This window comes from Pongo abelii, chromosome 3 (genome assembly GCF_028885655.2).
Source record: "Pongo abelii isolate AG06213 chromosome 3, NHGRI_mPonAbe1-v2.0_pri, whole genome shotgun sequence".
NCBI lineage: Eukaryota > Metazoa > Chordata > Mammalia > Primates > Hominidae > Pongo > Pongo abelii.
In genome coordinates this window covers 63,465,979-63,479,706 of record NC_071988.2, presented here as the reverse complement: position 1 = coordinate 63,479,706, position 13,728 = coordinate 63,465,979, and the positions used below count along the sequence as shown (strand labels likewise).

Below are 13,728 nucleotides of genomic sequence, written 5' to 3'. Positions count from 1 at the left end.
CAAAGTTTAACCCATACACTATCGATCAAGTCAAAAGCCAAAGAAAATCCTAAAACTTGGACTCTAAATAGAGTCCTATAAAATTCATAGAATCCAAGCACTTTTTGGGTTTGTTTTGTTTAAAACAGGGTGTGACTCTGTTACCAAGGCTGAACTCCTAGATTCAAGTGATCCTTCCACCTCAGCCTCCCAATTAGCTGGAACTGTGGTGCGCACCACCCCATCTGGCTAATTTTTTTAAAAAAAATTTTGTAGCAAAGAGGTCTCACTATGTTGCCCAGGCTGGTCCTGAACTCCTGGGCTCAAGCCATTCTCCCACCTCGGCCGCTCGAAGTTTACAGTGAATTAAATCTATACCAGATAAAACTCACATCAGTATGACCTCCCTTCAAACTCTGCAAATGCCTCCATAACAATTGGCCCCTCACTAGTGAAAAGATGAGTATGACCTATGGTCTATATCAGATGTTAAGCTTTCTGACAGGCTCCAAGTCATGTCCCTGTCCTGTAGGTAATAACAGAGCCCATACTAGAGGCAAAATGGCAAAGCAGATGATCATTCAAGACGATTCCGTTTTCAAGGCTGAAAAGGACATATTTGCAAATGCACAGAAAAAGATCTAGAAGATCATACAGTGGTGTTAACAGTGTTACCCTTCAGTCAAGGGTATAACAGTAGCTGTGCTCCCTAGATTCCTCTGGGGAGGAATGTGAGCTAGAAGTGGATGTAAAGGGGTTGTCACTTATTATATATACACTGTATTAACTTATGAGCATCAATTTACTTCTGTAATTTTAAAAATAAGAGTCTCAGCTACTCGGGAGGCTGAGGCAGGAGAATCTCTTGAACCTGGGAGCCGGAGGTTGCAGTGAGCCAAGATCACGCCACTGCACTCCGGCCTGGTGACAGAGCAAGACTCCGTCTCAAAAAAAAAAAAAAAAAAAAAAAAAAAAAAAAAAAATATTGAAATGTAATTCCATTTTTTAAAAAGATTGAATGGACCCACATGGAATTCAAATGAAAAATAAGTGACACTTTGCAGAAGTCTATTAGAAAAACCTACATATCAAACAGAAATAATACAAGTATCCTATCCTACAAAATAAAAAAGAATACTGGTAATATTACAAAAATGCCCACAGCAACTGCAATCCATTACTCACTGTTCACTACTTTGATTATACAATATTAGTCACCGGGGGAGTTTGAGGGTCCCCTCCTAAAATTATATCTCATCTAACAGCTGCCTGTGCAGTCTTAACCTCATTAAACAGATTTTCAACAATCCACAGTCCTAAAAAAAAGTTCATTTTGTACACTATTTTTTCATGAGAAACAACCAGACACACACCCACACACACACCCTCCAATTTACATTTCACTGGGGTTCATGTTTGATTTCCTCAAAAGAAAGAAAAGTTTCCCAACCTGAAAAGCAAACTAACCTGGACAATCAAGTTTACTAGCACTTTAAGGGAATGTTCACATTCTCCTCACGATTGTTTGTCATGAAACTTTGGGGTTAAGTAAAATTTTACCCATCTATGACTCCTGAAAAAAAGAGGAGGGGGAAACACATCTACACTCTGAAAGCAGCATAATCCAGCCATAATGCCAAATGTAAACAGTCATTATATATTTTAGCAAGGCAAGATATAATTAAACATCTTTAAAAGATAAATGCCTGTGACCTCTGCAATCTTAAAAATTAAAGTGTAAATAGTCATAAAATGTATCCCAAACTTCCTTTTTAGTTGATTTTCCTAAAAAATATGAAAAGCAATCATATTGAAAATGACTCAAATCACCATAAATTAGGCAACAAAAATCACACAAATTATTTGGGGGAGGAGGATTTTTGTTTAATCCAGTTTATGAGTCCATAATATACACAAAAATTTGAAAACATGAAGACATACACATAATAAATCTCATTTCCCACCATTCCCTGACTTTCTCCCTCTCCTCTATTGTTACTAGTTTTCTAAATCCTCCCATAATTTCTTTATATAAAGAGCAAACATAAATTTGTATTATTTCACCTCGCCCTTAAGATGTAACACATTAATCACAAAGTACTACTACACCTTGCTTTTTTCACTTCATAACAAATTTTTGCAATCTTTCCATGTTAGTACGTAGAAAGCTTCCTTATTCTTTTTTCATAACTGATTATGCCTAGCTTTAGAACATTTTCAGTCTGCTTTCTTCAGGTTTTTTTTTTTTACTTCTTTTTTTATTATTATATTTTAAGTTCTAGGGTACATGTGCACAACGTGCAGGTTTGTCACACATGTATACATGTGCCATGCTGGTGTGCTGCACCCATTAACTCGTCGTTTAGGTATTTCTCCTAATGCTACAGGCTAACCTTTCAAGACATTCTGTTTAGCCAACCACTTAACACTGGAATTAATTTCCTTCTCCCAAGATTTGAAAACCAATCAGATTTGAGGTGTCCCAAGGGATAAGTTTCAGAGAAAGCAACTCATTATCTAAATTACATCCTTTTAAGAATGTTTATTTTCAAACAGGTAGAGGGGAATATTGCACAATTTTCTCTAATCGCTTAAAGCTACAAATCAGAACGCAATCTTCAAAGTGAAATTACCTTTGATTTGGGGGGATCAGCGTTATAGTCAAATCAACGACTGTAAAAGTTTACTTCTTGTGCTTTTCTTCCACCGTTAAATTTTTTTTATTTTTTAAAGAAGGTTAGAAAGCCTTAAAGTCTAATAGCATGGCATTCTAATAGCAGGAAACCACAATCTGATCTGATCTTTCATCTGCCAGGTCAGAGACTGAGGCTTTTATCTTGCACAATTAGGCTCACCTACCATCAACAAAAGGACCTCTACAAAGCTACAAACACTTTCAAAGAATATAAACTCTGCGGCGCTGCGTGTAGGAAATTACACTCCAGGGGCCAGAGCGCCAGAGCCAACTCCAGAAAACCCAGCTTCACTGGCGGAAAGAAATCTACAAACGCCAGCGGCGGTCGTCACCGGGGAATGGGAAGCGCGGGTGGACGGAAAAAGAGAAACTGAGCGCCTCGCCGCCAATCCTCGAACCCGCGCGCGGTCGCTGGAGTCAGACGCTAAGAGCCGCGCGCTGTCCAGGGACGGAACCCCGGAACCACGACCACTAACGGAACCAGCCCGCGGCCGGCAACGGCGGCCGTTCGGACTGCGGACCGCGGCACGCGGGCCGCGCCGGGAGGGCGGGGGTTCCTCGGAGGAGCTGGCCTCCCCGGCGCCCCATTGGGCGCTGCTCCAAACGTGCCCGAGTGGTGACAGGAATAAAGTGGGTCACAAGGCCTAGCGGGTCCCCAGCGAAAGCTCTCTCGGCACCCAGTCCCCGGCTTTCCCCGCCTCCCAGCTGCTGGAATCGGCCGCAGCTCCGAGCGCCCTCAAGCCGCCCGGCCCCGCCGTGCACCCCATTCCCGCCCCTGCCCCGCAGGTAACCCCAGCTGCCCCAGAGGGCCTCTCAGGCAGGGCGGGCCTCGGCCCGAAGTCCTGGGAAAAGACACACTAGAACGAGACGCCAAACTTGGGCTTCAGCTCCCGCCTTCCCCACCCTTGGCCGCCGCCCCCCGGCCCCACACACACCGCCCCCCGCTCCCTCCCCTTCCCCGCGCCCTCACCGTGTGGCTTGCGGCGGCTCCGGCTTCTTCCCTCCCCCACCCAGGTCTCCCGCTGCGGTGACTCGGAACCACTACCCCGCCTGTGTCCAGGAGGCGCCGCGGCTCCCACCTCCAGCAGCACCTGGGGCTGTGAGTGGCGCCCCCCACCCACCCCCCCAAAAATTCGCCGCTCTTGTGGCCAGCTCCTCCTCCCCCTCCCTTCCCTTCCCCTCCTCCACCAGCCCGGGAGCGCGCATGCGCCGCCAAGGAAGCCAACCGGCGCTCGGCAGGCCCTGGGCCCACCGGGCGGGCGCCTCTCACCCGGAGCGCTCGCGGCGGCGGCGGCGGCCAGATTTCCTTCGCGCTCTCGCTCTCCGGGGTTTCCTTTTTTAAACCGGCAGCCGCAAGCCGAGTCCGTGATTGCGCCCCCTCCCGGCGCATGCGTCGTCAGCAACCCCGCGGGCTCCGACGGCCGGCGGAGGCTCTGCGCTCGCCCCTCCCCTCACTCTCCCTTTCCCCGGCGCGGCTCGGTGCGCATGCGACTTGCCCCGTTAGGCAGCACGGAGCCGCGCCAGGGGATCCCGGACACCCGAAGAGACTCCCGCTCCCCTTGGGCCGAAACCTGGCTCTGCAGGCGCACCGTTCCCTGCCCCGGCCGGGAAGGGCGCCGGTTACTAGAAAGCCGGGGAGGCGGGGCCTGGTCGGGTGGAGGGCGCGGCCGGCCGGCAGAGCGCTAGCCTTAGGTCCTGGAGGCCCTTTGGCTTTCCCCCCGTATGCCGGGGGCTAGGAGGAGGAGGAAGAGCTTCCTGCCGGATGAGGGATCCGGAGGCCAGAAAGGGAACCCGCTCTCCCTTCCAAAGCAAAACACTGCCGACGCCAGGTTAGATTTTTCGGGTGTTGGCAGGAGACTTTTTCCCCCAGTGGCATCACTCGCGTTTCCTCTCCTGGTACGGGGAGAGAAGAGTTGCAAAGGCGCCTGGACCGCCAGTAACATCCTCTCCCATCTCCTGAAGGAGCGCGGCTTGGGTTGCTTCTTATTGGTGGGTGGGCCTGGGGAGACAGGGCATGCGCCCTCGGCCGGAGGAGGGAAGCGACAGGAGGTCGGGATTTATTTGCTCATTTGGAGATTTTCCCCTGGCCTTTTATTAAAAACCAAGTGACAGTATAATGGAAGATGGGGAATGAAGCATCAGAAATAAACCAGGACCCTAATTTGCATGGATTTCCTCGTTGGAACAACGTGTGACTACTACTTATCTTCGGGAAATTACTTCCCTTGATGCGTTAAGGCACATTTGGTCTACATGAGAAAGCACATTTCAGTGCTTCTACTGGAAAAGAGATCTGTACAGTCTTAATTCCTAGTAATTCCTATGTTTTAATGAATATCCTTTGGATTTGAAATAAAAGCCATCTTCTTGTTTCAAAAAATGCACTTTTCTGGCCATAAAATCCTGCCTTTAAAGTAACAGTCACCTCAGTAAACATTTTCAATTCTTGCTGTATGCTCTGGGCAAAAGAACATCAAACTGAAGCACTTATTCAGATCCTTGATCCTTCACCTAAGGATTTTTCTTTCAGGAGTGGGAAAACATGATTTGTTAATTTACCCCATCATATAGCAGAAGATATTTTGGTCGACATTTTTGCCTGTTCAGCATTCATTCCCTATTCTGATAATTTCCTTTGAAGAACTATAATTTATTCACTCTCAGTCCATATGGTCTGAGCAGGACACAAGGGGAAGGCATATTTGAGTTTAATCCTCGGTTGCAAACTACAGTTCCTAAGAAGGGTGTTACCTCTTTACCAATGGGTTTAAATCTGGGAGAATGGAGACCTGGAGCCATCTTTCCACACGTGAATTCTGAGAAAGAAGGCAACATGGAAAAAAAGCAGATTTGAAGACAGAGGTTTGGCCTAAAGACATGTTTTAGGCCTGGAAACAAATGTAGATTAGATTCCTCTGGAAATTTCGTTAAACCAGTCAGTAAATTTTTGCATCTGTTTTATTGCTTAAACCAGTGAGAGGTTTTCTTTCACATGCAATCAAGAGTCCCGACTGACAAGAGGTAGGTAGCAAGACGGGAGGCAAAGTTAGTAATACTGATAAGGTAGGTTGCAGCCAGACAAGAGAGGGTTTGAATGCTTTCCCTAGGATGGATTTTTGAATTTTATTCTAGAGACACTGATCCCTCCTTATATTCCCCACCATCTAGAACATATTATCTTCAAAATACCTTTGCCCTTTTTAATGATTTCATTGTCCTCTCAGTCACCAAGATCGAACCATGTCTATCTTTGACTCCTCCCTCTTTCACTGTATTTAATTATTTACCAAGACCTGTTGATAATCCCCCGTTTTTCTGCCCAGTCCTCTCTCACTGCTTGAAGATTTCCCACGGTTCAGTTCACAGCTTCTCCTTTCTCCCACATTCTCTCCAAGAAAAAAAAAATGTACTGGATATGTCTTTTTTTTTTTTTTTGAGACAGATTTTTTGAGACAGAGTCTTGCTCTGTTGCCCAGCTGGAGTACAGTGGCATGATCTCAGCTCACTGCAACCTCTGCCTCCCGGGTTCAAGCAGTTCTTCTGCCTCAGCCTTCCAAGTAGCTGTGATTACAGACTCCCACCACCACACCAGCTAATTTTTGTATTTTTAGTAGAGATGGGGTTCCACCATGTTGGCCAGGCTGGTCTTGAACTCCTGGCCTCAAGTGATCCACCCGCCTCAGCCACCCAAAGTGCTGGGATTACAGGCGCGAGCCACTGTACCCAGCCTGTATTGTATATTTCCAATAGCCTTTCCAACTTCCAGATCCCACATTTCCATAAAACAAAAATCCTGCCTCATAGTTTCATAGATCCTAAATTTATATTCCATAGCCTTAAACATAATTTCAGATATTCTGTTCACTCTTTCTTGTGAACCTTGCTATCATTTAAACTTGAGTATTTCCAACTCCTCTGTCAACTGATTTCCCCCAGTTGGTAGGCAACGTATCATAGTGGTTAAGAGTACAAAATTAGGATCTTAACTGCCTGGATTTAAATCATAGCTTCACCACTAATATTCTGCATGACTTTAAGCAAGTTATTTCTCTGTTCTTTAATTTCCTCATCTGTAAAATGGGATAATTACAATACTATCTCATAGCGTAACTGAGACAGTGTGTGTCTGTATGTGTGTCTGTAATTTTATCTGGTACATAAGAAATCCCATAGAAATGTTGGCTATTCTTGTCAATGATGTTCCTTTTTGGGTAATTTTCATGTCTCTTTTGCTCTAGTTCTTGCCCTAACATCTGTGTCCCATCAGTCACAAAGTCATATCTGTTCTTTCATAGTAACTCATTCATTCATTGACATTCCTAGTTTTACTACCATACTTTAAGGTGAATTGGAGAACAGGAAGCTTTAAGATATGCTTAATAGAAAATATAAGGTTAAGTATTTTTTTAAAGCTTGCATAGTTTATTCAGTTACTCATATTCTTTCTAATCCCTTTAAAACAGAACTACAAAACCCTGCCTCATAGCTGAGGTAGTATTATAGACTTTGTGGTCAAAATTCTTGGCTTAAATTCTGACTAATGCTGAGAGATAGTGAGCAAATCAAGTAATTCCTCTGAGCTTCAGGTACTTATCTGTAAAGTTACAAGACTAGGCATTTCAGAGAACTGTGATGATCAAAGGTAAATTAAACTGCTACATAAAGGCTAGGTGGTGATGATGGTGGTTGTAAATCTTTACAATTTCTTGTTGGAACCCTAGGAATAGCTGAAATGACTCACAGATTTTTAACTCCAGCCTTTACTTCTCCCTTGGGCTCTATACACACATGTCTGGTTATCTACCTGATGTCTCTTCTTCCGTATCACAAATATCTTGGATGCTTCCTTCAATCTATTCTCCACAGAGCAGTCAAATTATTTTGAAAATATAAATGAAGTCACGTTATTTTGCTCTAAAACCCCTTTTGTCATTTCCCATTACATACAAATTTCTAATTATGGTCACAATAACCTGTTTGATGTGGCCCCTCCCTACCTCTCCAACCTCATGTCTTACCATTTTTTTCCTTTTCCTGTGACACTCCAACCCAGAAACTGCCTTTCATTTCCTTGCTAATTTCTCTCTGCTCTCAGGCTTTCATGCATGCTGTGCCCTTGCCTGGACCCCTCCTACCTTTTCTCATGGCTGGCTCCTTCTCAACCATCACATCTAAAGATCTAACTACCCTATTTAAGGAGGTCTCCTTCCAACATCCCACCTGCCCCCCCACCACCAATAATATCCAAAGTTATTCTCTTCTATTGTGTCCAGTTTCCCCCATAATACTTGTTAAGTTTAAATTATGTATATATTAGTTATATGTATATATGATATTTGTTTTCTTATTAACTATTTTCCCTACCACCACAAGATAAACTCCAGAAGGGCGAGAACCATGTGTTTTCTTTGCCACTATATGTGTAGCATCCACTTCAATACCTCAGGTGAGCTGGGTAGAGTGACACATACATGTAGTTCCAGCTGAGCCGGGAGGATTGCTTGAGCCCAGGAGTTAAGGAATAGCCTGGGCAATGTAGTAAGACCCCATCACTAGAATAAATTAATTAAATTTAAAAAATAAAAACCAGGCTGGGTGTGGTAGCTCACGCCTGTAATCCCAGCACTTTGGGAGGCCAAGGCAGGCAGATCACTTGAGGTCAGGAGTTTGAGACCACCTGGCCAACATGGTGAAACACTCTCTCTACTAAAAATACAAAAAAATTAGCCGGGTGTGGTGGTGCACGTCTGTAGTCTGAGGCTTAGGCAGGAAAATCACTGGAACCTGGGAGGCAGAATCTGCAGTGAGCCCAGTTTGTGCTGCTGCACTCCAGCCTGGGTGACAGAGCAAGAGTCAGTCGAGGCAGGATAATCACTTGAACCTGGGAGGCAGAGGCTGCAGTAAGCCCAGATCACGCTGCTGCACTCCAGCCTGGGTGACAGAGCAAGTCCATCTCAAACAAACAAAACCACCAATGCCTGAGGTGAATGAATGATTTAATGAGTGAATGAAATGCCAGAAAGAAGATTTTTAGGATCATCTTTATCCTAAATTATGACTAGGCAGATTATTGTCAAGGGGCAGCCTAATGTGCATGAAAGTGTGTCCGGAATTTATTCCTTCCGGTGGGTTCTTGGTCTCACTGACTTCAAGAATGAAGCCACAGACCCTTGCAGTGAGTGTTACAGCTCTGAAAGATGGTGTGTCTGGAGTTTGTTCCTTCAGATGTTCAGATGTGTCCAGAGTTTCTTCCTTCTGGTGGGTTTGTGGTCTTGCTGACCAGGAGTGAAGCCGCACACCTTCGCAGTGAGTGTTACAGCTCTTCAAGGTGGCGCGTCTGGAGTTGTTTGTTCCTTCTGGTGGGTTCGTGGTCTCGCTGATTTCAGGAATGAAGCCGCAGACCCTCATAGTGAGTGTTACAGCTCATAAAGGTAGTGTGGACCCAAACAGTGAGCAGCAGCAAGAGTTATTGTTAAGAGTGAAAGAACAAAGCTTCCACAGTGTAGAAGGGGGCCTGAGTGGGTTGCCCTGCTGGCTTGGGTGGCCAGCTTTTATTCCCTTCTTTGGCCCCACCCACATCCTGCTGATTGGTCCATTTTACAGAGCACTGATTCGTCCATTTTACAGAGCACTGATTCGTCCATTTTACAGAATGCTGATTGGTCCATTTTACTGAGTGCTGATGGTGCCTTTACAATCCTTTAGACACAGAGTGCTTTAGACACAGAGTGATGATTGGTGCATTTACAATCCTTCTTAGCTAGACACAGAATGCTGATTGGTGCGTTTTTACAGAGTGCTGACTGGTGCGTTTACAATCCTTTAGCTAGACACAGAGCGCTGATTGGTGCATTTACAATCCTTTAGCTAGACACAAAAGTTCTCCAAGTCTCTACCCAACCCAGAAGCCCAGGTGGCTTCACCTCTCAAAAGTACAAAGGAGAAACAAACTAAAATCAGTCAGTGAAATATGATGTGACTAATACCATTCTAGTGATTGAATACTTGAGAACCAGCAAGAATATGTAACACTAATAGATACAGCTAATACTTGTAAAGAAGATGCTGACTGAAATCTAAAATAGGGTACAAGTGCATGAAGTACCTCACCTTCTAAACAGCTGCCAACATTTGGGGTCAGATACCCACTCCTTCACCCAAGGATAAAAGTTGGACAAAAGGGATCTACCATAGCCAAAACCTCCAACTCTCTACCCTCAGACCACATAAGTCCAACACTTGGCAAGAGGAAAAACACCTGACAGAATCACGGAAGCCAGGTTCCTGGGGTGTACTATGGTTTTTCCTTTCCTTTTTATGCCTCACCCTACCCCAAGTGAACAAGACTCCAACAGAATCAGCTAGGTGACTGAGGGAGGGAGAGTGGCATCTCATTCACTGTCAAACTTGCTGATATTGCCTTGTACCTACATGAAACAGGAAAAGAGTTGGAGAACTAGCTGGCCAGGGAGTGGGCTGAAATAAAGCAATCTACAACATCTACCATGTGGTATAGCGAGGATACCAAGGATGTGTAAGTTTCTCATGGGCCAATTGATGCTGCATAGAAAATGCTGTCCAGGTTTGAACCATCTTGACACTGAAGGGGGAAAGAAATTCTAGCAGCAAGAGGCTGGATTTACTTCTGGGAGAGGAAACTAAGAGAGTTAGAGATAGAGCTAAGACTGCTCCATCTCCTGTGTCGATCGAGGGACTGTGCAGTTGGGAAGCTGTTTCAGAGTTTCTAGGAGAACTCAATGTGCCCCATTAAAGAGTGAACATTTGGATGCAGTATTCATTGTACAGTTAAGGAAATTTATCCCCTTCATCCCTATTCTCTCTCCCAGTCCCCAACACTAGAGGGATAGGCCCTGAATGTGTTACTGATAGAGGGTCTTGACTGCAAGGTGTCCAAGTTCTTGGCGTTTTGAACTAAGAATTGGACAAAACACCCAGCAAAGCAAAGAAAGTAAGAATAAAGCAACTAAAGAACAAAAGCAGAGATTTATTGAAAACGAAAGTACACTTCACAGTGTGGGAGCAGGCGTGAGCAGTGGCTCAGAATCTTCTTCGGTGCAAATACCCCCTAGAGGCTTCCCATTGGCCACTTCATTTCATGAAGTGGTGGCTTGCAATTGGTCTGAGTGGTTGCCAAAAGCAACCAATCAGAGGCTAAGGTGAAGTTACAAAGTTGCAAACGAACTCTCAGCCAGCAATCAGTGTGATTGGTTGCAGACAGCCAATTTCCCATCTGCTACCCACAGAAGGTGGGGGTTTGCAAAGTAGCCTCTGGTCCTTTTGTTACTTAGGCATGGAAAGTTAGGGTTTTCCTTTAAATCTAGCTCTAGGAAGTTGGCGTGAAACAGCCTTAGGTTCCCTGCCTCCAGACCTTATTCTCCTACCTCAAAAGGAGAGGGAAAAACTGGTTAAAAACCCCACCTTTCATCTTCAGAGTTGCTTAAGTCACAAGTTCAGCCAGAGAATGTTTGCTTGGAACTGACACTGGAGTGTTCAACTAGACAGACTTAATAACCCACACTGTGGGATGGGTAAAAGAAGATGCTCAGGTTGTCTTTAAAGGATTTGCTGTCTAGTGCTTCTCGAATTTTAATGTGCATATCACCTGGAGATCTCATTAAAATGAAAATTATGATTCAGTTAGTCTGGGATGGGGCCAGAGATTCTGCATTTCTAACAAGCTTCTTAGGAATGCTGCTGATTCTAGGACCACATTGACCACATTTTGACAAGAAAGGCATATAAAATAGAGAAGGGAGATTCAATAGAGCACAGTTGCCAAGAATAGACAAAAATATTAGGATAAAATATCAATTTTTATAGATAAAAATGACTGAATATTGGCAATTAAAAAAACTAACTTTGTACTCCATTGAATATTCATTCAGTAAAATGGGGAACAATATTACATATTAAATAATTTCTGCATATCCTGACAAATATTGTTACCCTAGTCAAATGAGAATGTATACATGAAGCACTATGGAAGTAGTAGTGACCTGTGTTGGTAGGCATCAATCAGTCCTTGCTAAAAGAATGTGTGTGTGCACTTTGTTAAAGAGCGGGGCTGAAATCACAAGCAGTCAGTTCTAACATGATACAATTTTATTATTTTTACAAATGTTAAAGTCTTCAGAACTGTTTGTGGGTAAAAACTTACTGCCACCTGGTGGATCTGAGTTAAGACAAAGGGAAATAAATATCTTTTTTAAGCTCTTCAAAATACTATTAGTATTTCTTTTGTTCTTTTAACTTTAAAAAGAAAACAGATAAATATGTATTTACTTTTTAAAAGACTACATTTAGGGGGACTTTCTGCATTTGGTTTCAATTGATGGGGAAAATAATGTATATGAATGTTATTTTGATAAATATGGTTATATGCATTAGATGTTATATGCATTATAGGCATTAGAGTTACATTGTAACTTTAGAAGATGGCTCTTCCTTTCATTTCCACAGCTATTTTTATCCTGAATAGTAACTTATCCATCCATTTCTGGAAAGTTCAGGAATTGGATAAATAAAACTAGGTAATTACCTCTCTGACATGTGTGTGTAATGCTGTAATAAAGACCACTGTGTGGGACCTCTCTGAACTTTCCTTCATCTAGTCCCAAGATGTATCTCAGAAGAATTTTCCTAATCCTTCCCAGAATTAGATCAATTGATTTTACCTGGTGAAATAAATTCTCATTACCTTACTCAAATGTGTATTTAACTTTCCTTCCACTTCATGGTTCTCTGTAGCCTCTAAGATCCCTAAACCCCCACCAATAGCAAGAAAGAGCCTTTTCTTGACTCAATGTTCAACTGCCTCAATTCTCACCAATTTATTTTTGTAATCTAGGCATTTAAACCTAGTCTAGATTCTCTTACAAATATCAGTGAACATCCATAATGAGAATTATGGATCATGAATACAAACAAAGTAGAAAAAAATCTGTTACTGAAGTATTATATGCTGGATTTACCAACCTTTCCTCTAAAAGTGGTGTTCATTATTATGCCAAGACGAAACATCCTATAGGCCTTCTGCAGTGTACTAATGTATATTTTCTCATGATGAATTCTTCTGTGATTACTGTTAAAAATAGGTCATCCTACAATATATTTTTCTCACCTCTGCTCAGGATTTAGAAAGTTACATGGTGTAGTGTTCTAATGATTCTATAGTTTAACTATTAATGAGAATACTTAGTAATTTTCTAACTTAATAGTAACTACTCAGAACAATAATAATGAATAGAGATGTTTTTTATGTACTTTTCAGAATCTATTAATTGCATTATGCTATTAAGTGGTTAATGTTTTAATAGGTAAGGGATTCCAAAGAAAAAGCATTATGGTCATAAATTTAAAACTTTTTACTTAAGTCTCTAGATTTTAAAATGTGTTGACTTAAATAAAATTTCATGGTTTTCTTTCATTGCTTTAATTTGTAGTTCTCTTTGGAAGTGAGTAAGCAAGAAAGGTCTTGTAACATTTGTGTTTTTGTCCAACATGAGTTAGAAAAAGGATAAACCACAGAAAAATACTAAAGGCTTGACACAAATTCTGTTTTTTTGTTTTGTTTTGTTTTGTTTAGAGATGGAGTTTCGCTCTTGTTGCCCAGGCTAGAGTGCAATGGCGCGATATCGGCTCACCACAACCTCTGCCTCCCGGGTTCAAGTGATTCTTCTGCCTCAGTCTCCCAAGTGGCTGGGATTATAGGCGTGTGCCATGACACCCAGCTAATTTTTGTATTTTTAGTAGAGACGGGGTTTCTCCATGTTGGTCAGGCTGGTCTTGAACTCCCGACCTCAGGTGATCTGCCCGCTTTGGCCTCCCAAAGTGCTGGGATTACAGGCATGAGCCACGATGCCCGGCTGCCAAATTCTATTTTTTTCAGAGGCAATGAATATTCTGAAATGCCTGGAAATTTTTAAAATGACATATATGCCGTAATTCTAATATAAAAATGAAAATAAAATCTATTTATGACTTTTCTGATCCCTAATTATAAAAGCAGTCATAAGTAAAACATTCAGTACACA

At 43.0% G+C, this 13,728-nt stretch overlaps 1 protein-coding gene across 17 annotated transcripts in view; it reads right to left on the bottom strand.

Annotated features, from left to right (window-relative positions):
- Positions 1-4,253, bottom strand: part of CLOCK (clock circadian regulator) — a 118,366-nt gene extending 114,113 nt beyond the window's left edge. For 7 of the 17 annotated variants that reach the window (XM_063722732.1, XM_063722730.1, XM_063722745.1 and 4 more), the window contains exon 1: positions 3,945-4,073. The gene's annotated coding sequence lies outside the window, so the exon portion shown is untranslated. 17 annotated transcript variants of the gene reach the window in all.
- Positions 4,254-13,728: the final 9,475 nt, after the last annotated feature.